Source organism: Callithrix jacchus, chromosome 13 (genome assembly GCF_049354715.1).
Source record: "Callithrix jacchus isolate 240 chromosome 13, calJac240_pri, whole genome shotgun sequence".
In the NCBI taxonomy this organism is placed as follows: Eukaryota; Metazoa; Chordata; class Mammalia; order Primates; family Cebidae; genus Callithrix; species Callithrix jacchus.
In genome coordinates, this window is record NC_133514.1 from 109,752,376 (window position 1) to 109,777,814 (window position 25,439).

Genomic DNA, 25,439 nt, shown 5'->3' on the forward strand with positions numbered 1-25,439 from the left:
TTTCACTTGGAAATTGTAAGTTATTTGGATAAAAAAGACTACATTAAGTAACTAAACAACTACAGTGCAAATAGAAGCAAGTCTTATCCATTATCTTTTTCTGTTTGTGGCCATTTTTAACTTTGGAAAGTATAGAAATGTTTTCATGAGTTCAGTGGGTGGGTGGGAATGTGAGTAGGGGGCAAGAGACAGAGAGAAAATTCTTGATAATTTTTTATACCATTAATCATTATGTGCAGCCAATATATTGCATTTATGTTGTGTTTATGAGAAGTTAACATATTTAATAATGTATTATAGGAAGTACTTTTTCAGACCAAAATAAGAACTTCCAGAAATACTCTCTTCTGTAAAAGCAATAAGAACTCTGGCAAACAATATCGCAACATCCACGGTTTTTAAAACTCTGGAAATTACTCAAATGTTTGTAACAATCTGAGGAATATTTAGTGTTTAAAAAGTGCTGATTCTTGGTAACAACAGCTTTATGATATGCTATCTTGCCCGATGCCATTCTCCACCCTCCCCTAACCAGTTCCCTGATAGTCTTGAAACCAACCATCTCAAAAACAGAGTAATTGTAAAAATGAGCACCCTAGCTATCACTAAAGAGATATAACAGTTGGAACTACTCATATGTCACTATATGAGCTAATAAACTATCACCATTTGGTTTATCTGGAAGTTTTCTGGAAAATTTTTATTCACAGGACTGTCTTTAGTTGACCTAACTCAGAAATTATTTAGTGTGAGCAGCCCTATTTCCTGGGAATCCATCTAAAAAAATCAGGGGGAAATCATAAACATTTATAAAGAAAATCTGGAAACAGTTATGGGCATATGGGGACTTAAAAAATACCCAGACACTTTCCTGACAATCTAGAAGGCCATGTATGTGTGCAGAGCTGTGTGCATGACAAATACCTGAGAATGTGCAGAATATCATCTGTGGCTATTATCAATGGCCTATACACCAGGAAATTGAAAAGTAAGGCAATTAAAAACTAGTGGAGTGTTAAAGATGAGCCAGAAATGCATGCATACCTACCTACCTACACACACACACACACACACACACACACACACACACACTTTTGAATAAGGCCCGGAGACATACAGCTTTAAGGCATTTAAGAAACTCTCTGTCTAAACATTATCGAAACAATGTAATAGTTCAAGCAAATTCCAGTGACCACATATGAGAAAGAATACATAATGTCATAATGAATCAGGGGAATTAACTACACAAGAAGAAAGAGGGAAAAAAACAGTAATTGTTTTAAAATACCAATCCCATTTTTAATGACAAGTAGAACAAGGCAGAATATCAAAAAGGAAATACATGATGTAAATAACACTGTGAACAAACTACCTGACAGGTAACACTCCACCCAACAGCAGCAAGACCTGACAGGTAACACTCCACACAACAGCAGCAAGACCTGACAGGTAACACTCCACCCAACAGCAGCAAGACCTGACAGGTAACACTCCACCCAACAGCAGCAAGACCTGACAGGTAACACTCCACCCAACAGCAGCAAGACCTGACAGGTAACACTTCACCCAACAGCAGCAAGACCTGACAGGTAACACTCCACACAACAGCAGCAAGACCTGACAGGTAACACTCCACACAACAGCAGCAAGACCTGACAGGTAACACTCCACACAACAGCAGCAAGACCTGACAGGTAACACTCCACACAACAGCAGCAAGACCTGACAGGTAACACTCCACACAACAGCAGCAAGACCTGACAGGTAACACTCCACACAACAGCAGCAAGACCTGACAGGTAACACTCCACCCAACAGCAGCAAGACCTGACAGGTAACACTCCACCCAACAGCAGCAAGACCTGACAGGTAACACTCCACCCAACAGCAGCAAGACCTGACAGGTAACACTCCACCCAACAGCAGCAAGAATCCAAGATTTTTCTTTAGTGCACATGTCACATTCCTCACGATAAAATGTGTGTAAGGGTATTGTAACAAGCCTCAAGGAATTTTAAAAGTTTAAAATTGTACACATTACTCTCTCTGAGTAAAAAGAAATGATATTAGAAGTTAGTAACAGAAAGAAATTTGTGAATTTCCCAAATACATAAAAAGTAAACAGTGTATTTCTAAATAGCCAACGAATCAAAGAAGAAATCACTGGGGAAATTACGGCAATTTTTGAGATTAATGAAAACAGAAATACACACCACATCTTATGGGATGAAGCTAAAGCAATGCTCAAAATAAAAATTAAGGCTCTCAATGCCAGCATTAAAAAAGATAACCTCAAATCAGTAACTTAACATTCCACCATACAAAACATTAAGGAAGAAAAAGTAAAACCCAAGTACAGCATAAAGAGAAAATAATAAATGTCAGAGGAGAAATAAATGAAATAGAGAATAGAAAGATAACGAGAGAACATCAGCGAAACCAAAACTAATAAAAATTAAGCTAAATTGACCAAGAAAAACAAGAGAAAAGACTAAAATGATTAAAGTCAGGAATCAAAGAGGGGACATCACCTGATCTTAGAATACTAAATAGGACAATATAATAATACTTTGAACAGTTTAATGCAAAAAGTAGATTAGATAAAATGGACAAATTCATAGAAACACATAAACTGCAAAAACTCATTTAAAAATTAAAAATATGAATAAATTTATGCACATACAAATATAGAAATAGTTATTTTTTTAAATCTCACAAAGAAAACTCAAGGCCCAGATGGCTTTCCTGATAAATTCTACCAAACATTTAAAGGAGAATTAACAACAGTTCTTCACAAACTCTTCCAAAATGTAAAATATAAGTGAGTGTTTCCTAACTCCCTGAGGCTTTAACCCAGGAATGCGAGGTTAATCTACTATTTTAAAAGCCATCAATATAATATATCATACTAATAGGTTAAAGGACTCATTCACATGATTATCTCAATAAATACAGAAAAGCATTTGGCAAATTCCAGCAAACTTTCATGAAAAAAAGATCACTCAATAAAATAGAAATTGAAGGGGCCTTCCTCAGTCTGATATAGGGTATTTATAAAAATCTGCCACTATTATCATCCTAATGATGACAGACTGAAAATTTTTCATTGGTATCATTGACAAAATAAAATATCTGCTTTTGCCACTTTTTGTCAATATTTGCTGAAGGTTTTGCCAGGGCTGTTAGGGGAAAATGTAGGTATCTACATTGGTGATTAAGAAGTAATGTTATCTATATTTGCTTGTGACATGATCTTATATATAGAAAATACCCAGAAATGCACAAAATAACCTATTAAAAATAATGAATGAGGTCAGCAAGGTTATGGTACATAAAGTCAGAAGAAATTCAATTGCCCTCCATTTCTATACACTAGTAATAATCCAAAATTAAATTAACAGTATAATTTGCAGTAGGATCAAGAAAATAAATAACTAGGAATAAATTATTAAAATAAGAGAAAAATTGTATACTAAAAATGTAAAAATACTGAAAATTTAAAGAATGTCTGGAGAAATAGAAAGATGTCGTTAACTCATAGATTAGAAAATCTAGTATTTTCAAGATAAGAATGTTTTCCAAATTGACCTACACTATCAGTTCAATGGACAAGTGACTACTACTTTTTTAATGGAAATACAAGGTGTCCTGAATACTCAAGATGGTGTTAAGTAAGAAAAACAAAGTTGGAAGACTCACACTTCCCAATTTTACAATTTACTAAAAATTACATTAAGGCAAGCATTGTGGTTCTGGCATACAGATAGATATAAACACTTAATTTTGTGATTAATGGTTTTGTTTTCCTTTTATGTGGTATGCTGGAGAGAAATAATTTACAAATATGATTCTGGTAGGACATGATATACACATGTTAAAGCATGTAGTTTGACTTCAACAACATACCACATAAAATAATTAACTGAAAATGTGTCAGTAATCTAAATATAAGAGCTAAAACTATAAATCTCCTTGGAGAAAACATAAATGTAAATCTTCTTCATCTTAGATTTGGCAAATATTTCTTAGATAGGACACCAAAATGGCAAATAACAGAAGAAAAATTACATGAAATAAAATTCATTAAATAAAAACTGTACTGCTTTAAAGAACACATGGAGAGTGAAAATAACTCACATAAGGGAGACTATGTTTGTAAATCATGTGTCTGATAAAGGACAAAGACCATGTGTCCAGTAAGTCAATTAATGAATAGGCAAATGATTTTAATAGACATTTTTTTTTGACAGAAGATATACAAGTGGGCAGCAAGAACGGGGAAAATGCAAATCAAAACCATAATGCAATGCATTTTATATCATGATTGGTTAAAAAACAGAAGAAAATACTGTGGGGAAATTGGAGCCTTCATATTTATTGGTCAAATTGTAAAACTGTATTGGTCAAATTGTAAAACTGTACAAGCACTTCAAAATGCTTGTGATAGGTTGGTGCAAAGATAATTGCAGATTTTGCAATTTTTAAAAATATTTTAATTGCAAAAATTGCAATTACTTTTGCACCTAATATAAATGGTTAAACACAGTTACCATATAATCCAGTGAATCCACTCCTTGGTTTATAACAAAGAATAAAACGTGTTTTCTCTTTTAACTCAGGAATGGATAAATAAAAAGTGATATGTACACACACACACATGCAAGCACAGAGTTAAATATAATTCACTCAAAAAGAAGAATGAAGTACTGAAATGTCCTATATCATAGATGAACCAGGGAAACATTGTAAGTGAAAAATTTCAGTCACAAATGGCCACATAATTCATGTGTATGAAATGTCCATAATATTAGTATTTATTAATATTAAAAACACAATGTAGATTTTTTTTAGGGTCTGGTGATTGGGCATAGAAGGATGGGGAGAGATTGGTAATGAGTACAGGATTTTCTTTTTGGAGAATGAAAATATCTTAAAATTAATGGTAATGGATTTGCAGCTCTGTGAATATACTAAAAATCATTGAATTGTGCAAATCCAAAGAGTAAGTGAATTATGGTATGTCCATTATACCTCAATAACACCATCATTAAAAAATTGCATTAGACAGTATTGATGATGTCAGTGAGACATGTGCAGCAAGCTCATGAACCTCAGCAAAGCCTGCACATGACCAAGCTATAAATACATGCATGTAAACCAATATGATCTGCAGATAATTTATTACAACAAAAAAACCTGATAAAAATTGAATGGTACACTACTATTCTTCCGTATTGCACAAAAACAATGTTTCTCATTGCACTATTTATTCCAGTTAAGACTCAAACATACTTTGGGGCAATTTTTTAGGCTCAAAGTTTGATTATTCTAGGATGGTATTGTAAGAAATAGCTTTTCTATTTTTACAGCATGTTCGAGGTGCCTTTGGTGATGTTCAACAAGCTAAAAGAGTTTTAAATAGATGACTGAAACATCAATGCATTGTTTTGTAAAACAGCTTATGATAACACAAAGAAGGGATTTTTTTTAAAGTTTGAATGACAAAGTCACAGAAGTACCACATGTATTTTAACAGACATTTTAATTTCTACTAAGATTTTAAAAAATATTCTGCTGAATAATTAGAATTAGAATTCAAACTAGTTGAATAATCTACTAAATTACCTACTAAAAATCATCACTTAATAATAAACTATAAGACTGTTACAGTTTGATAGTGATGTTTAAACAAACATACACAATAAAAAAATAAGCATCCTAGTTCTTCCAAGCTTTTGCATCAATTTTTAATTAAATTTATATTAAATTTTACAGAAGTCTATTATATTTTAGTACCCTCAACTCTTTATATGAGTAAATCAGTGTTGTATGATTCTTCTTCACTGAAACAAAATACAGAAATAAATTGATTTTATATGAATCATTGTATAAACCACTCCTTATTTTAAAAAATACATTTGTTGCAACAATTTCATGGTTTTCAGACATAGGATTTATGATAGGCCAAATTTTCCTATTTAAAATAGAAAATATTTATTCAGGAAAGTATGGCCAATATACATCATGCAAATTTTAATTAAAAACGTTATGCTCCTAAGTTGTTTTGATAACTTGTGGCCTAGATGGCAGATAGCTTCAATATTTTACAACCAGACTAATTTGATGGTAATCGTTAAAATGTTAAAGGTTCTTCATGTTGGAAAAGAGTAAAAGTTGGGTATGCGAATGAAGAAACAAACACACTCCACTTGAAGGTCAGGTGATAAAGGCATACAATTACTCAACAGTTGAGTAAAGTACACTATCAAGTACTATGTTAGTGTTGTACAGATTAAAATATGAAACACACATTGTATTTGACTTCATCAAATTATAGCACTGACATAACACAAGTATGTTTAAAAGAATTTAAGACATACATAAATGTTATTTACAAGGGCTAATTTAAAAAAACACACATTTAATCTATTTGCTTCAGAAAAAAAATATATACCCAATGTGGTCAAATTAATGAAATACAGGTGTTGCATACATGAAGCAGAAATTTTAGCCTGACTTTCTATATATTATGTGTTTATCTTTGATCTTTAGATTCATCATCTGCAAAATGGAGATGATTAAAATATCTAAGCAAATATTTCATACATTTGGCTACCTTCCCCTTGGTCATTTTCTAGTAATGGAACACTAACTAGAAAGAATTGTAAGGCAAGCCAAGGATGGCGATTTTTATCTTGTGAGGTACTCAAATCCAAAAACAAGGATTCCTCAATTACTTTCAATCTTAGATTCACAATTAAGATTATTGCCCATGATCAATGGTACAAAAAAAAAAAAAAAACCATTCAGCTATTTCTGAGATGAACTGTGTTATGACTACTGATTTGTATGATTAATGAAAAATGCAATACACTTACTGCGTGTTTTGTTTTTATTTAGAAAAAAATAATGTGATTTAGTTAGATACAGTATGCTTTAAGATGTGCATGGTAAGTGTGGTTATGTTTTCTCCTGTTTAATATGGTTTATCTTTGATTATCAAAAGGAAGTTTTATTAAATATGATTTTTGAGTTTAAAATAGCAATTTACTTAGTTTTGGAATAACTGATAAATGACTGGAACTTATTTTTAAAGTTGCATCTTTCAGGAAAGGCTGCTTGTTATATTAAAGAATGCATCTGAGGCTTTGAATGCAATCAATTATAAACTTCAAGAGGGAAACACTTGGGCCACTCTTCTGTGTGATGTACTTCAAATATAACAAATCCCAGATATTGATGTAGTAAATTGGTTCTAAAAGTGTCCTTTCAGTTTTGCAAATTGACAAAGCACGTAAGCCTGAGGTTCTTACAAATTATTTGAAGGAAAATTTAACTCTCATCTATTGTCTGGAGAGTGAATTAAGGCAGTATTTTCTTTATGTCATGATTGAAAGTCCTATTTGCAAACTTCTCCTATTATGTTTTAGTAAAAATATTTTGTAAAAGAATTTTAGAAACTCTGGTTTAGTTTTCAAAGAGAACTTCTAGAAAAGTACTTTGGAAAATTATAATTTGTACTTTGTATTTCAAAAGAAATAAGGAGATTCTATGGATTGCTATTTATTTATCTCCACCGACATTCAGTGATGCAGCTTCTTTTTCTAGATATGAAGACTAAGTACTTCATAAAGGGGCAATATAAATATGTAGAAATTCATTTGTGCCTTTTTCTGCATGATATTACATTGAAAAACTAATATCAAGCAATATGACACATTTGAAATTAACATAGAAAACATGATGTAAAGTTTTACGTTTAAATCTTTAATCCATCTTAATTTTTGTATATTGTGGTAGGGAGGGGTCCAGTTTCAGTCTTCTGCACATGAGAGTCAGTTACCCCCGCTTCATTTATTGAAGTGGGAGTTTTTTCCCATTGCTTATTTTTATCAATTTTTTCTAAGACTGCATGGATGTACGTGGGTGACTTCATTTCTGGGCTCTCTATCCTGTTCCACCCGTCGATGTTTCTAAGACTGCATGGATGTAAGTGGGTGACTTCATTTCTGGGATCTCTATCCTGTTCCACCCGTCGATGTTTCTAAGACTGCATGGATGTACGTGGGTGACTTCATTTCTGGGATCTCTATCCTGTTCCACCCGTCGATGTTTCTAAGACTGCATGGATGTACGTGGGTGACTTCATTTCTGGGCTCTCTATCCTGTTCCACCCGTCTATGTTTCTAAGACTGCATGGATGTACGTGGGTGACTTTATTTCTGGGCTCTCTATCCTGTTCCACCCGTCTATGTTTCTGCTTTTGTATCAGTTCCATGTTATTTTGTTTACTGTAGGCTTGTAGTAAAATTTGAAGTTGAGAAATGTGATGCTCCCAGCTTTGTTCTTTTTACTTAGGATTGCTTTGGCTATTTGGGCTCTTCCTTGGTTTCCTATAAATTTTAGTATAGTTTTTTTTTTTTTTAATTCTGTGAAAAGTTATGTTAGGTAATTTGATAAAAAGACTGTTGAATCTTTAAATTGCTTTGCGTGGTATGGCCATTTTAATGATATTGATTCTTCCAATCCACGAACATGGGACATTTTTATACTTGCATGCATCATCTCTCATTCCTTTCAGAAGTGTTTTATAGTTCTTCATCTTCTTGATTAGCTACAGTCCCAGGCATTTCATTTTCTGCGTGTGGCTATTGAAGTTGGTATTGTGTTCTTGACTTGGCTCTCAGCTAAAACATTACTGGTGTATAGAAATGATACTGATTTTTGTACATTGATATTGTAAGCTAAAACTTTACTGAAGTCATCGATTAGTAAAGTCTTTAAGTTATGATAAATGAAAAGAGATGATTTTAATTCTCTTCCTCTTTGGATGCCTTTTCTTTCTTTCTCTTGCCTGATTGCTCTGACTAGGACTTCCAGAAGCTGGAGGTCATTATCCAAAGCAAACTAATGCAGAAATAGAAAAGTGAATATTGCATGTTCTCAATTATAACGGGGAGCTAGACATTGCGTGCACACAGACATAAAGATAGGAAAATACGCACTGGTGACTACTAGATTGGGGATAGGGGAAACGGGGCAAGAACTGAAAACCTACCTACTGGGTTCTATGCTTACTTCTTGGGTGACAGGTTCAATCATTGCCCAAATCTCAGCATCACAAAACACACCTTTGTAACAAACCTGCACATGTACTTGCTGAATCTAAAACAAAAGTTGAACAGAAAATAAAACAGTAACTACTGTTTGACAAAAACACTGAAGTGTACAAACAGTAAGAATTATTAAAGACATTAACACTTGTACTATAAATATTGCTTACATCAGCTGAATTTTCCACAGCTGGTATAATACAGAATGGGGAAAAAACTGAAAACCTTTCCTCTAATATCGGGAACATCAAAAGGATGTCCAGTCACCACTGTTATTCAATATAGTACCGGAAGTCCTAGCTAGAAAGATCAGATAAGAAAAATACAAAGGGCATCCAAACTGGAAAGTCAGATTGTCCTTATTGGCAGACGGTATAATTTTATATCTGGAAAAACCTAAAGATTCCACAAGAAAACTGTTAGAATTCATAAAATTTCAGTAAGGTGTAGGAGCAGGGGGATACTTAATTCATCTGAAAATGATGGCATTATGCAAACAAGGTATTGTTTATTAACTATGTCAAGTTTTAAAAGTATACAAAGAAAAATAAATTCATTTAGCTTTTTTTTTTTTTGAGACGAAGTTTCGCTCTTGTTACCCAGGCTGGAGTGCAATGGCGCGATCTCGGCTCACCTGCAACCTCCGCCTCCTGGGTTCAGGCAATTCTCCTGCCTCAGCCTCCTGAGTAGCTGGGATTACAGGCACGCATCACTTCATTTAGTTTTTAAGAGAGAAGACTTAGTCACACAGTTGGTATTAATGAGTTTTGTTCTCAATATTGAGAAGATGCTCTAAACGATTTCTATCTCAATTTATATTCCATATCCCCTTTATTGACTCTTTCCTTGCTATTTGCCTTCTAATTATCCACTTTTCTTTCTTTAGTTTTGATTTCTCAGCAATTTCATCTTTTGTCGGTTTCCTCTTCTCATCACCCTAATATTTTTTTATTATCCTTCATATTCACTCAATGAATCTTTAATTGCCTTTTATTATATAAGCCTGCCAGGAAGCAGAGGAAACTAGTAATTTTTACAACTTAGAAAAGCTTTTGCACTTATTGAGTTACATCTGAGATAAATTTTCTCTTGCTATTTGATTAAACATAAGTTGTCATTTTTTTTCCAAAGGAAATTCTATTTTAAAGTAGATAAACATTCTGCCTTGGTGCAAGCTTGCATTTTGAAAATAAATTATATTCTCATATATTATGAAACTCTGAAAATGTAAGTAAAAGATAGTATAGGAATAGGGAATGTATAGGTGTGCACATATGTATATGATAGACATTATACATGAATAAATATATGCTTGTAAACATATTTGTGGGTGTATACACGGTGTTTCCAAAAATGTGGGATCTTTTAACATGTAATATTCAAGTATATTATTTAGTATATTCATTACAGTTCACTACCTGTACATATTGATCTGTCCAGAGACAAGAGAAAACTTATGTATACATGATAAAGAAATGGAATTCCTGAAAAAATGCTGAGATTATACATTAAGAATGGGAGAATTATCATTAGATTGATGCAATGTTTAATTTATCAAAAATCTATATTCATAAATGAAGCAATAATTTAAATCATATGATTTATCTACATCTTTATAGTTTGTTATTCCTTAGTTCATAAAATTAGAGACGTGTATACATATACATATATATATGGATCCAATAATAATTATATATTATCTAAAATTATGTTTATATATAAAATATATATTATATAATTAATATATAACTATATTATAATTATATATTATATAATTAATATATAACTATATATTATAATTATATATAATTATTTTGTTTATTATGCTTTTCATTCTATAATTATTGTTTAAATCTGTGAGTGTTATCAGGTAGCTAAAACCATATTGTCTTAATAATAATAATCTTCTCTTGCAGTTATAGATTGCTTTGTTCCCTAGTTTGTCATTGATTTCTATCACTTTTTCTGATGTATTGGAAGTCCTTAATAATTGATGGTTGAATATACATGGATGTGTGGTAGAAAACATGGAAGGATGAAGGAATTAATGAACCATCACATGAGCAAACAAATAAAAACACAGAAGTTATATAAACTTTTATATTGTCAATACAATAAAAGTACAATAAGTGTTACTATTAAATCCACAGTAAGTGTTAGGAGTATTTTAGCCTTTCTAGCAACAAAAAGCTGGTTGGGGAATTAAAATCCGTCCTGCTCTGATTAGACTATTCTCACAGCACTCACTCAGCACTTGTGAATTGAATTTGATCCATATGTTTGCTCACATCTGTTGGTTTGCCACTTACAGAAAATACTCAAATCCAGATGTGGGTATGTTTTGTCTGTGCAAATTAATTGGTATGATTACCAAGACTAGAGGCTGTACTTTTTATTTCCCCATGTAGCACCTAAATAGGTTTTGTATACACAGTGGTAACCCAATAAATTTCTTGCTAACTAATGCATCTCCCATTTATGAGCCTCTAGTTGATATTTTTTTGTCTTTTGCTGCCTGCAAGTCGAAGTATACATTTCAATTAGATCTCCACTTACTGAAAAGAGAGATTTGTCAAAGAAACCAGAGTAAGCAATTTGTCATGTTGTTTTCATGCAGCCGTAAAATAGTACTTCAAACTCTGTTATATTTGGGGATTACTCTGCCATATCCTGAAATTCATAAAATGCAATATACGTATGCATAACGGATGAGGTGCATTTCAGAAATGAACTGATTGCAGTACACAGAGTTTGTAAATCAAATTTGTGAAGCACTTCAGGATGAAAGGCACTATACAATAAATATAGGCTGTGAAAGGATACATGTTGGTTGCATAAATACAATTTCATCTGCCTGGAAGTTTTTAACCCCATAATAATCTCCAGGTTAGATTTTAAAACCTCCTTTTACTGATGTAGTTTGAAAAAATATTTTGATATAAAATGATACCTGAAGTGTCAGCAACTGATTTCTTAATTTTTTCTTCTGCTTTCTTATTACATGACCATGATCTGACAAAACTAAGATCTCTGTCACCAGATTTTCTTTCTATGAAATACTGGTTTTTATTTTCTAAATTGTAATTTAGTCTCCCATGGTTTGACCTCATCTCAGCAGAGAGCTTACATTATCTGTTTTACACATAAATAAGATAAATAGAATTTTATATATACATAATTATAGATCATATCTGTTCATTATATGTGTGTATATATGTATACCAAACCTAAATATTAAAATAACTTCTTATGTGTAGAATTTATTACTTACATTACAAAGTACAACCATTAGTCAACAAGGGATTCTCCAGAAATTAGTCCTAAAATGTATTTGTAAATTACTAAATGAAGTAATCTTCAGTGTTTCAGACAGCATAAATAGAACTAACTCACTGAAATGTGCCACTAGAGTGTTTGTGGATTTCTAATAAAACAGTCAGGTCCAAGATAGTGTGAGGTACAATTGTGATGCTCTAGCAAATGTTGACATTTACTTATTCTTTCCCATGAAAGTGACCAAATGTACAAAAAAGTAAAAATGAAAACACAACAAATACTAAAATATATGCAGATTTTATAATACATTTTAATATTTTGCTGTAATAACCCCTGAAGAATATTCTTCAAAAGATATTTAAGTGTGAGTCAAATAAAGACAATTGTTAAAACCACATCTAACTATTTAATAATAATTTCCAAACGTTATTCACTGCCCAGTGGGCATTTGATTGATGTAATTTGAAAAAATTTTGACATAAAATAATTCCTGATGTCAGCCACTGTTTTCTTGACTTTTTTCTTCTTCTTTCTTATTACATGGCCATGATCTGATGAAACTACAATCTCTGTCACCAGATTTTTCTTTTATAGCATGTTTACTGATTATCCCCCAAATACATTATTTACCTTTACTTTCAGTAGGCTCCAATCAAAGACTGTACTTTACGTTTGGTTATTTATCTTTTAGCCTTTGGGCAAAATTCGATATAAATTAATACAAAAGGCCAAGGAATCCACAAAACTACAACACATTTCTGCACCAAATATAAATTTAATGAGATTGAAAGCTGCAAGGTCAATATAAAACACTCAATAGTATTCCTATATGACATTAATGAATAATTTGACTCGTGTAAATTAAGCAATAACATCAAAGCATGAAAAAAGCTTGTGATAAATCTAAGAAAAATGATGGAAGATCTTTATGCAGAAACTAAAAAATACTAATCAAAGAGATAAATAAAAACCTAGATAAGTACAGAGATAAGCCATGTTCATAGTTTGGAAGTTTGAATATTTTTAATATGTCAATTCTCTCCAATTTAAGGCTGTCCCTTTAAAAATACTAGCAAGCCATATATTTTTTTCTTATTGTCTATATAAACTTGATTGGCATTTGAAAGTTAAGCTGTCATTGGTTTGCTGGTGCTAATACCATTTGTTTGTGGCATATGATTGATCCTTTTTGGTTCTCACCTAACACGTAATTATGTTTAGGTGTTTCTGTTGGAACATTTGGTAGCTCATTCTAGAGCTTCTTTTACAGTGTGTTTATAAGTAAACAGAATACTCCCGAGAATAGTTTTATGTCCACTCCAATAATTTTTATGTTTCATTTACATGTTAGTTATTATTTAATTTAAAATTTGCCCCCTGTGATTTATTGTTTCACATATGGATGTTCCAGAAGGGTGGTGTACAATATCTTTGTATTTAGGTTTTGTTTTACAGTCTTTCTTTTCAATGTATTATTTAATTCTGATGTGATCAAAGAGCATACTCTATACAATATTAATGCTTTTAAATTAAGTTATACTTGTTTAATGGTCCAGTATGTAAACTGTATTTGGGGATTTAACATGCACAGTAGAAAATAACTATGCATTCTTACTTTTTGGATGTGGAGCTCTAAACATGACAAATGGTTTTAGTGGTCAATAATGTTGTCTAGATTCTTTATAAATAGACTGATAATTTTTGTTTATCACAAGATACTTCAATCGGTATTTTTAAATGTCTTACTTTAGGATATAGAATTTTCTGTTGCTTTGTTCATTTGTTTTTCAATCATGCATCATGTGTTTTTGAGGCCCTGTTACTAAGTGTTTACACATTTGTGACCATTATGGATTTTAAAAATTTAATGTAATTTAATTTTAGCTTCCAGGATACATACGCAGGAAGCGCAGGTTTGTTACATAGCTAAGCGTGTGCCATGGTGGTTTACTGCACTTGCCAACCCATTACCTAGGTATTAAGCCTTGAATGCTTAGCTCTTTATTTATACTGAACCTCTCTCTTTCCCTGTACCACCAGGTCCTAGTGTGTGTTATTCCCCTCCCTGTGTTCGTGTGTTCTCATTGCTTAGCTCCCACTTATAAGTGAGAACATATGGTTTTTGGTTTTCTATTACTGTTAGTTTGCTGAGGACGATGGCTTCCAGCTCCCTCCATGTCCCTGCAAAGGACATAATATCATTCCTTTTTATGGCTGCATTGTATTCCATGGTGTATATATACCACATTTTCTTTACCTGGTCTATCATTAATGGGCATTTGGATTGATTCCATGTTATTGCTATTGTGAATAGTGCAGCAAGGAAAATATGCATGCATGTATCCTTATAATTATTTATTTTCCTTTAGGTATATACACAGTAATGGGATTGCTGGGTCAAATGCTATTTATGGTCTGAGATCTTTGAGGAATTGCCATGCTGTTTTCCACAATGGTTGAACTTATTTATATTCCCACCAACAGAGTAAAAGCATTCCATTTTCTCCACAGCCTCACCAGCATCTGTTGTTTCTTGATGTTTTAGTAATGACCATTCTGACTGGCAAGAGATGGTATCCCATTGTGGTTTTGATTTTCTTTTTTTTTTTTTTTTTGAGACGGAGTTTCGCTCGTTACCCAGGCTGCAGTGCAATGGAGCAATCTCGGCTCACCGCAACCTCCGCCTCCCGGGTTCAGGCAATTCTCCTGCCTCAGCCTCCTGAGTAGCTGGGATTACAGGCACGCACCACCATGCCCAGCTAAGTTTTTGTATTTTTAGTAGAGACGGGGTTTCACCATGTTGACCAGGATGGTCTCGATCTCTTGACCTCATGATCCACCCACTCGGCCTGCCAAAGTACTGGGATTACAGGCGTGAGCCACCGCGCCCGGCCTTGGTTTTGATTTTCATTTCTCTAATGATCAGTGATGTTGATCTTTTTTTCGTGGGGTTTTAGGCTGCATACATGTCTTCTTTTGAGAAGTGTCTACTTCTGTCCTTTTGCCCACTTTTTAATGGAGTTGTTTTGTTTTGTTTCTTGTAAATTTGCTTAAGTTTCTTACAGATTCTACATAGTAGACCATTACAGATTTTTTGATAAATTGGCTCTTTCATCATTATGGTATGTCCTTCTTATTTGGTGGTAGCCCTTGCAGTCTATTTTCCTTGGTATTAATATAGTCACTTTGGCCTCCTTAATCCTATGAATTTCATAGTATATCTTTTCCTATCTAGTTACTCTCAATTCATGTGTCTTTATATTTAAAGTGCATATTTGTTATATAGACTATAGTTGATTCTTGCTTGATTAATCAGAACGATTAATCACATTATAAAGGAAAGCAAAGACTATAGCTATGCTTGGGTTTGAAAGACCACACACTCTTTAGACTGAAAACTGTGGCTGTAATACCAAGTTATAACAGGTTTGGAAAATGCATATTATGTAAGATGAAATAGATTCACAGGAATATGGGAGGATCTGAGACAGAGAAACTTGCCGAGAAGCAGGTTGAGTTTCAGAGAGATAATTCCTAAACGTATCAGCCTCAATCATTGATGCAGAAGGAAAAGCTAGAGAGTGCAGGAGAGTCTGAGAATTTGAATCCTCCTGACAACCAGACTGGATAGCAGATAAAACCCTTCTGGAGAAGCTTTGGGGAACCTGCCTTGTTTATGGCAGTTTAAGGAGACTCCAGTGGAGGCCACTGTGTCTTAGTAGGCTGCTCTCTGTGACCAGCAAGACCATTAATCAATAACCACCTCCTTTTTGTTTATACCTTTCAAATTGCATGTGAGCTTCTCTGGTTGGCAAGCCACAAGGAAACTGGATTTTAGAAGACATGTATCCATATGTATATGAGTGGTAGTGCCAAGCTGACAAAAATCGGGCAGTGTTAAACACTAACCTGGTCTTTCATTCTCTTTCAACCCAATTGTGATCGTGTTAAGAATGTGACTGTTTCGAAGGTAATGTGAAATGAATAAGCAGAACTTTAGGACATTTAAGGTGGCGGCACATTTTCAGGATTACTTGGAAAGTGGAGAACATGGAATGAAACAATTTACTCTTTAGAAAAGAGAATTAGGAAAGATGGATACAACAGAAAACTAGAACAGAGTATTTGAAGACCGCTACTAAGAAACAATGGAAATATGTATCACAGATGCTCACACTCTATCTTATCAGATTTTTGATTTATGTATTTCACTATTCAATGATGTAAGCTACAAAATGATAGATTTCAGAATCGATTTGGGAAATAATATGGTGCAGCAGTCATTAATGCCATTTACCTAGTATTTATAGCAGTTTCTTTTTCCAGGCTAATAGAAAAAGTGAACTGCCCAGAGCTTTTTAAAATGGTGGCCACGGATTTGCTTTGGTCAATATAATGTAAACAAAAATGTGCTCTTTGCACATAGAAGCTTGAAGGGCCAGATGTTCTTTCACCATATTCTCTTTCTACAGCTGTGGCGATGCAGGAAATTCATCACACTAGTTGCAGTCATCCTGTCAACTCATATAGGACAGACTGTCTGAGAAAGAGATAAACTTATTTTGTGCCATATCACTAAGATCAGGTAGTTGTTTGTTTCTACAGTACAACAGCCCATCCAAATAAATACAATGATGTTCAAAAGACATGGCCAGTGGAATGAGTTAAACATGAATTTAAATGCTTTTTCACACATTTTCCTTTGTGTGACTGTAGGACATGGTGTACAATTCCCTGAGTATCAGTTTTCTTAAAATGTCTCTTGTTAGAGATAATACACACAAAACATCTAATATAGAAAGCATTCCATTAATCATATCTATTATTAATAGAAATTAGTCAACAGTATAACACTGCCTGTGTTTATTCAATAAAACTATCTAGTGTGTGGGAGCAAAAGATCATGCAAGGAGTGAAAACACATACCTCTATGAAAAGTGAAATGTCTTCTAGAAAGCTAAAGTGAATCTAAGGCCAAGAAAAAGCAAGATCTATTGTTCCCCTGACGATTCGGTTTTTTGAAAGCAAAGATTAGCATTCTCTTCATTCATATTCACTTCTCAAGGAAAGCATGGAAATTAAATAAAACAAAGTGTAATAACTGTTTTCTCTGCTAGAGTTGATATCAGTGTCCATGGTGAGTGGCACTACATGAATAACACATTGAATCATTAGCATATCAAAGCTGCTTTCCTTTTGCTGTTATTTCACCACATGGATGGGGTCTTTGATTAGAACTAAGCAACATTTGGGCATGCTGTTACTTCACAAAGGATTAGCTAATGTAGAGAACCTAATCTCCTATCATTTGGGACATTTTGTATTAATACAAATACTTAGAAAATAAATCCATAAGTGAATGCTATGCAAGACATGCTGCCGCTCCAATCTGCTTCTTTCATCTCTAAAATAACTGAGTTTTATTATAATTCACTTTAGATGAAGGATTTTTTGGGCACAATTTCATGGTTAGACACACATTTTGTTCAAAATTACATAAAAAATCAAGAAGAAAACATGCATTCTATGCAGAAAATTCAGCCAAAAAATACAGAACTATCAGCCTAATTCACTTGTATCTAGGAAAGTACTCACTTCTTTTATTCAGCCACTGTACTGCATTCCAGCAACACCTAATAATGTGCAGATAAATAGGGTACTGTACTTACCCTTACTTATTTCAGTTTTTCTAGGAGTGATAGGCAAATCATTGTAAATTAATATTAGGCATGTTAAATTGAGTCAGATTGTATAAGAGATGGGCACTCAGAAAAGTGGCAGTTTGGGCTATTGAAGATAGCTTCATGGATAATTTAAACTTTAGGCTGGATCTTACTTGTAGCTGAACAAAAATTAGAGAAAGAAAGAAGAAAGAGAAAGAAACAGAGAGAGAGAAGGAAAGATGAAAGAAAAGAAAGAAAGAAAGAAAGAAAGAAAGAAAGAAAGAAAAGGGAAGAAAAAAAGATTAAAATTTAGTTTTTAACTAAAGCAGCAGCAAATGAAAGCATGTGTAAAGAAGAAATTATAGAGTATATTAAACACTGAAAGATACACATTTTAATTGGGAAGTCAGGTTCATTTTTTAGACTGAGATTAGAGAAGATTTGCATTTTAATTGGGAAGTCAGTTTCATTTTTTAGGCTGAGATTCTAATTTTAGGGTGGAAGCAACAATGATCTTAGTTGCAATGCTAAGAAGAGACTTACTTTCTGTCTCAATGAGATAGTAATAAAGTTTTCAGGTTTCAAAAATTATATACGATTGTAAATCATATTTATTTGTTTATTTGTTATTAATATAGTGTTAATTGACAAATCGTAATTGTATGTATTTATTGGATACAATATGATGTTTTAATAGAGGCATACCAGGTGGAATCATTCTTTCCCAGACTCTAATAAACACTATTCTACTCTCTACTGCTGTAAGCTCAACTTTTTAGCTTCTAAATATGAGTGAGAACATATGCCACTTATCTTTCTGTGCCTGGCTCATTTAACTTAAGGTACTCACATCTATACAACTCTGTATATAACCTCCCCTCAATTAACTGTTATTAAAAAGAATTACAGTTAAACACAAGTGTTTTGGAAAAGGAAGGAAGGCAGTTATTTTGGAATGTTTATTTATTACCAAATATTCAAGAATCTCAAAAATGTTTTGCAGATTCTAGTGCAATTATTGTTTTCAAATGATATAAATGTACTCTGAATTTGATATCAATAAACATGGATTTCTTTCTGTATACATAAATTAGATGTTTTCTAAGAAGGTTTTTGTAGCAGTTACCATTACATAAACAAACATTAACACACTAACATTTCTTACAGAGCTTAGTCAGTAATAAGGCAATATAAGTTATCTGCTTAGGAATGCCTTTCATCACTTTATAAAATATACTGTGTATGGGACATTTCTGAAGCCAACAGTTCTTGTTCATTTAATTACAGTTTTGTTAATTTAATCACCCTAGTAGGGGACGTGTTACTTGGTGGGTGATATTTTCTTCACACCATGAGTTGCACATTCACAGTGTTTGTCTTTATTAACTTAATTAAGAAATTATAATGAGGAAAAGAGCTACGCATTGAACATTTATTTGAACACATAGAGGAAGTAATGAGAATGCAAGCATGTGTGGTTAGGACCAATTGTCTATGTAAACCTTTCCGGATTACAGAATCAGCAGCTGGCATTTTAGTTATTCTTTAAGGACTCTCTCATTGTCTTTGGCATTTTGTGCACAGAAGCACAAATCAATGCCTAAAACATTTTAAAAATGCCAATGAATAAATTCATTCTGTTTCTTTAAGAATTGTAAAGGGTTATAAAAATATATTATATGCAATAGAACAACATTTCACATTATTTTGCTCTTAGAGCAAGTAGTTGAGACTATTTGATAAATAATGAGTGACATCTGCCTAATTCCATTATGTTCTAAAGTTTTCTCTGAGGAAGAAAAATAGCAATCTAGTGTGTTTCTTCAAATGAGAAAAGTTATATGTATACTCTTCATAGCAGCTATTCTGAAATACATCCCTGAAGGCAAATCTGTAATAATATCCAGCTGTTAGTCAAAACATACCCTCAAATATTCCTGCTAAACAATCACATTAAACCAGACCAAGAGGAAAATATGTATTTTCATGACAACTTTCAGGATAAAAGAAATTTATATGTGTGAATGGAGTTAATTTACATATTTAAAGGGCAGATTAATTAGGAAAACCAGGTAAATGTAAGTTATTTAATATGACAGATAGAGCTCATCATAGTCTGACTCCTATATATTCCCCCAGAATAATCCGGGGCTACAACAGTTCACTCTGCACCATCACTTCCAGTCGCTAAGATGCTCTCTCACCTAGTTTTGCCCTCCTGATTTATTTCATAAATGGTTCTTTGCTCCCTTCTTAGTTTAAATAATTATTACCCATTTTCAAGATTTAAATGGGAAATCACCTCCCCCCAAAAAACCTCCCCAAGCCCCTATAATTGGGCTAAGTTGCTCCTTGTCTGCTCCTGTTACCACCTTAGCAGACCCCATCATAGATCTTCAAGTTTCAACTGTGTTTTTTTCTATATACTGCAAGTTCTTAGTAGATAAGGACCCTGACTTTGTCAGCATTTTATACAGAGTCAAATATCTATGCTGAGGCTCAGGTGTATGAAAGGTAGGCCTGACTGTAATACAATACAAAGGATTTTATATGAAGAAATTGGGTCAGGTTCACATTTATTTCAGGAAAATGCCCAATCTACAATCCTCCAGTCTCTACATGAACATTTTCAATGTTGTGGAGCTTGTAAGCACAGTAGAGTGTTTTGTATTTTAATAAGTTATTGTTTTTAGAACTGTTTTAGGTATATTGAAAAATTGGAAAGATGGTACGGAGATTTTCCAAACACTCTCCACTAGGTGTTTGTATGAACATCTTACCTGAGTATGTCACATGTGTTGCAAGTAATGAAGCAATGTTGGTGTAATATTATTCACTCAAACCTCCTTTGTTTTTACCTATGTCTGTTTTCTGTTCCATTATCTTCTACAGAACACTAAATTTAGTTTAGTTTTCATGTCTTTAGGCTCCTCTTGATTGTGACAATTTGTCAGATTTACATCTTTTTTATGACTTTGGCAGTCTGAAAAGTACTGTTAAGATAGTTTGTAGAATGACCCACAACTGGGATATGTTTGACATTTTTCTTATGATTAGAAAGGGGTTATATGACTTTGGAAGGAAGAATATAGTGGTAAAGTGCCATTGTCATCATACCATTTCAGGCATGCATCCTACCTACGTGACATATCAATGACATAACACTGTTGACACTGATCTTGATCTTAAGGGTGAGTGGTATCTATGTGTCTCCACTGAAGCTATCCTTTCCTTCCTCCTCTCTATTCTTTCTGGAAGAAACTCATGGTGAATAGCCCAGACTTAAGGAGTTGGAGTCATGTTCCTCCTCTTTGAGAAGACAATATTTCATACAATACTTGAAATTTGCAAGGGAAAATTTTCTATTGCTTCTCATTTATTAATTTATTCAATCATTTATTTATACCAATATGGACTCACAGATCTTTATTTAGGGCTTTGTGTTATACCCAATGCTCCTTTATTTATTTTGTTGCTAAAATCATTTCAGCTTTGGACACTGAGAACTCTTCAGGTAGCCTTCTTGTCTGGTTGACATACCCCTGTCATTGTGTGCATGCATGTGTCTGTGTGTGTTGAGTAATTCTCACTCTGGCACTATAACACACTCCAGGTTTCATCTTGTTTATGTCTTGGTTCTGTCCTAGATCAGCTATTTTTACAAGGAGGTCTGGGTCCTTCTACTGAAGAATGCTATTAGAAATTAAGACCTGAGTGTTAGGTGTGCTCATTGCTACTGGGGTGTCATTGCTTCAGGAACTTCTCAGCTGACATCCCATGTATATAAACATGTCTATGAATATTTCTAGATGCAACTATTTTCATCGTATTAAGCTTTAATGAGGGTATGCTGATGTCATACTGATCCATGACCATGGATTATTCCAACATCCAACTACTATTTCTATGCAAATTTCCACTTTAACATTGGCTTCTACAATTTGCCATCCATTTTCCTCATTGTTCAATTTCAGTAAAATTGTATAATGGTATCAGAGTTGTTAATGTACACTTCCATAAGGGGGGAAAAAGCCTATTAGAGTGCAGTGCTTATATGCAGTTTCTTTTCATTGAGTTTTACAGACTTTCTTTGATCAGTTCTCCCTGTTCCAATCCTGTTCAATTTAGTGAGGTTGTTTCATGTATGTCTAGTGATACAGCTGGATTGTTCTGTCAAATTCTGAAAACCATCCCCAAATCCTAAAATATCGCAAGTTATTTTTTTCTGAGAAATTACATATCAAAGTATATTCTTACTGCTACTAATTTCTATGGATTTTGAAAAATATGTTTTATGTGGTAATAATTAATTCATAAACACTTTGTATTTCTTTAATTTAAACTCTCCTCTGGATTCCTAGACATGACTCTTCTCACTAGACCTCTACTTTTGTTTTTATGTGTTATTATTGGAATCATGTAGTATACAGCCTTTCCAGACTGCCTTATGTTATTTAGCAATATGCACTTAAGGTTCATCTATACCTTTTGGCAGCATGATAGCTATTTTTTTACTGAGGAATAATTCGCGGTGCGATAAAATACATTACACATTATGAAAAGGTACCAGTTTATTTATACATTTACTTTTTTACAGAATGTTTTGATTCCAAATTTGCCAATTATAAAAAAGGTTCTATAACTATTTAGAGGCAAATTTTCATGTGAATGTATCTTAAAATTGCTGGAAAATATGATGAAATTATTTATAGCTTTGGAAGAAACTGACAAATTGTCTGCCAAAGTTCTATTCTCTCTGGCATTCCCATTAGCAATAAGGAGACTTCATGGTTTGTATTCTCAAAGTAATTTGATGTTGTCAGGCATTTAGATATTAGCCATTTAAATAACTGTGTAGTCAGATCTCATGTTATCTTAAATGAGAATTATCTCATGATAAATAATATTACATATCTTCTTTTTTGCCATTTATATATCTTCTTTGGTGAGATATCTGCTCAGATATTTTGTTCATTTTTAATTTTAAAAAATTACGTTGAGTTTTAAGACATTTTGAAGATATGTTTGAATATGTCCTTTTCTTAACTAGATACAAATATATTGTCTCAATCTGTGACTTTGCTTTCATTTCCTTCATCATGTCATTTACAGAGAAGTTTTTAGCTGTATTAAAATTAAAAATATCAATTATTATTTCATGGCTTATTTATTTGGCGTTCTATCAGCAAAGGTGAAATTAAATGAATTTTTTCTTATGTTTTATTTTAGAAGCTTTATAATTTCACAGTTTTCATTTAGTTATTTGATTCATTTTGAGTTGTGTGTATTGGGGGCAAAGGGTATGGATGTAAAAATTGTAATATCTGTGTCTAGATTCTCATTCTTTTGTTTTTTGTTTTTGTTTCAAATAGCCATCCAATATTTCCACCACCGTGTGTTGAAAAGAACATCCTTTATTCACTGGATTAACATTACATTTTTCTCTAAGTCCAATTTTGATATTCATGTGGGGCCCTTTCTGAGCTTTCTAGTCTGTTCTTTTGAAATATCTGCCTACTATTTCTCACACTTGTAATCCTAGCACTTTGGGAGTCTGAGATGGGGCTATCACTTGAGATCCGGAGTTTGAAATCAGCCTGCCCAACATGGTAAATCCCCATTTCTACTAAAAATTTAAAAAACAGCCAGGCATGGTGGTGAGTATCTGTAATCCCAGCTACGTGGGAGGCTGAGACAAGAGAATCACTTGAACCCGGGACTTGGAGGTTGCAGTGAGCCGAGATCACTCCACTGCAATCCAGCCTGGGTGACAGAGTGAGATTCTCAAACAACAGTGCATATTAATCTTAGCACTTTTAAAGTAAGTCTTGAAATCTGGTAGTATAATACTTCCAACGTCGCTTTTCAACATTGTGTTGGCTACTACTCTTAATCTTTTGACTTTCTATAAAGCTATAGAATCTACTTTCAGTGTCAATAAAATATTCTCCTGGAATTTTGATTGTAATTGCATTGACTTTATAGATCAAGTTGGAAAGAAGTGACTTTCTGATAATGTTGACTATTACAATCCATAAACATGGAGAGTTCACTATTTTAGATCTTTTTGTTTTTTTTTCCACAATTTTTATATTTTTGCCCAAATCTAGTTTGCACATATGTTGTAAATATTTCACTTTTGTTGGTGAAGTAGTTGTGAATGGATTCATTTTTAACATTTTAAGTTTCAGTTGTTTATTGGTTTTGTATAAAAATCAATTAATGTTTTACGTAAACTTTGTTTCATGTGACCTTGCTATTACGTCCAGCAGTTACATTGTTGATTCTTTGAAATGTTCTACATCGAGATTCATGTTGCCTGTGAAATATTTCAATGTTACATTTCTTTCTTTTCAAACAGTATAGCTTCTTATTTTCTTGTCTTCTTTCAGTAGCTAGGACTTTCATCATAAGACTGGGTTTAACTGGAGAAAAACGCATTTTTCACTTTTTTGTGTGTTTTAGGGCTACAGCACTCCGTTTCTCCTCATTATACATGATTGCTTATTGTAGATTTTTATAAATTTCTGCATCAAACTTAAGAGTTTTCAACTTATAGTGTATTGAAAGATTTCATAAGAGAATTTTGATTTCGTCAAAAGTTTTTAAAAATAAATTTGTATTGTCTTGTTTTTTTTTAAACCTGCTAATGTGATGGATAGAATCCATTGAATTCTGAAAGTTAAACTAGCCTTGCATTCCTTGAATTAGTCGTACTTAGTTGTCATATTTTTGTCGATTTTGAATATGTTTCCTTTATTAACACGTTGTTGAGTTTTATTTGCTAATATTTGTTGAGGATTTCTGCATCTATATGCATAAAATATATTAGTTGATAGTTTTATTGTAATACCTTTGTATCTTTGTGGTATTAAAGTAATGCTGGGCTCATGGAATGAGTTAAGAAGGGTTACCTCTGAGCTTTGCACAGTGGCAGTATTGAAGCCAATGAGGTTTATCTGAGGCGTGATTATTGCTAATTGAAAACTTTTCCCAATACCCCGCCATGACAACTTGAAATATAGTCAGTGTTGGCAATTTTTGGCAGTCTCTATGGGGACTGAATTACATATATATATATATATATATATATATATATGAAGTGTTCCTTCTGCTTCTGATATAAAACAGTTAAACAATCTAGGTATAGTGCATACATGTGGAATATTCTTAATTATTGATTCAATCTACTTGGTAGATATAGACCTACTAATACCTTATTTTTCTCTTTGTATGAGTTTTGGTTTGATTATTTCAAGAAAGTGGTCTGTTTTCTCTAACTATTCAAATTTGGAGGTTTATAATTGTTTCAAACATTTTTTAAAAGTTTTAAATTCATTTTAATGTTTAGAAGATAGAAAAGTAATTTCACTTTTTTCAGATATTG

General features: G+C 33.0%; 1 non-coding gene across 1 annotated transcript; it reads left to right on the top strand.

Annotated features, from left to right (window-relative positions):
• The first annotated feature begins 24,971 nt into the window (after nt 1-24,971).
• Nucleotides 24,972-25,112, top strand: LOC118147125 (U4 spliceosomal RNA). Its single transcript, XR_004733277.1, has one exon. It is a non-coding gene; the product is annotated as a U4 spliceosomal RNA (small nuclear RNA).
• The last annotated feature ends 327 nt before the right edge of the window (nt 25,113-25,439 follow it).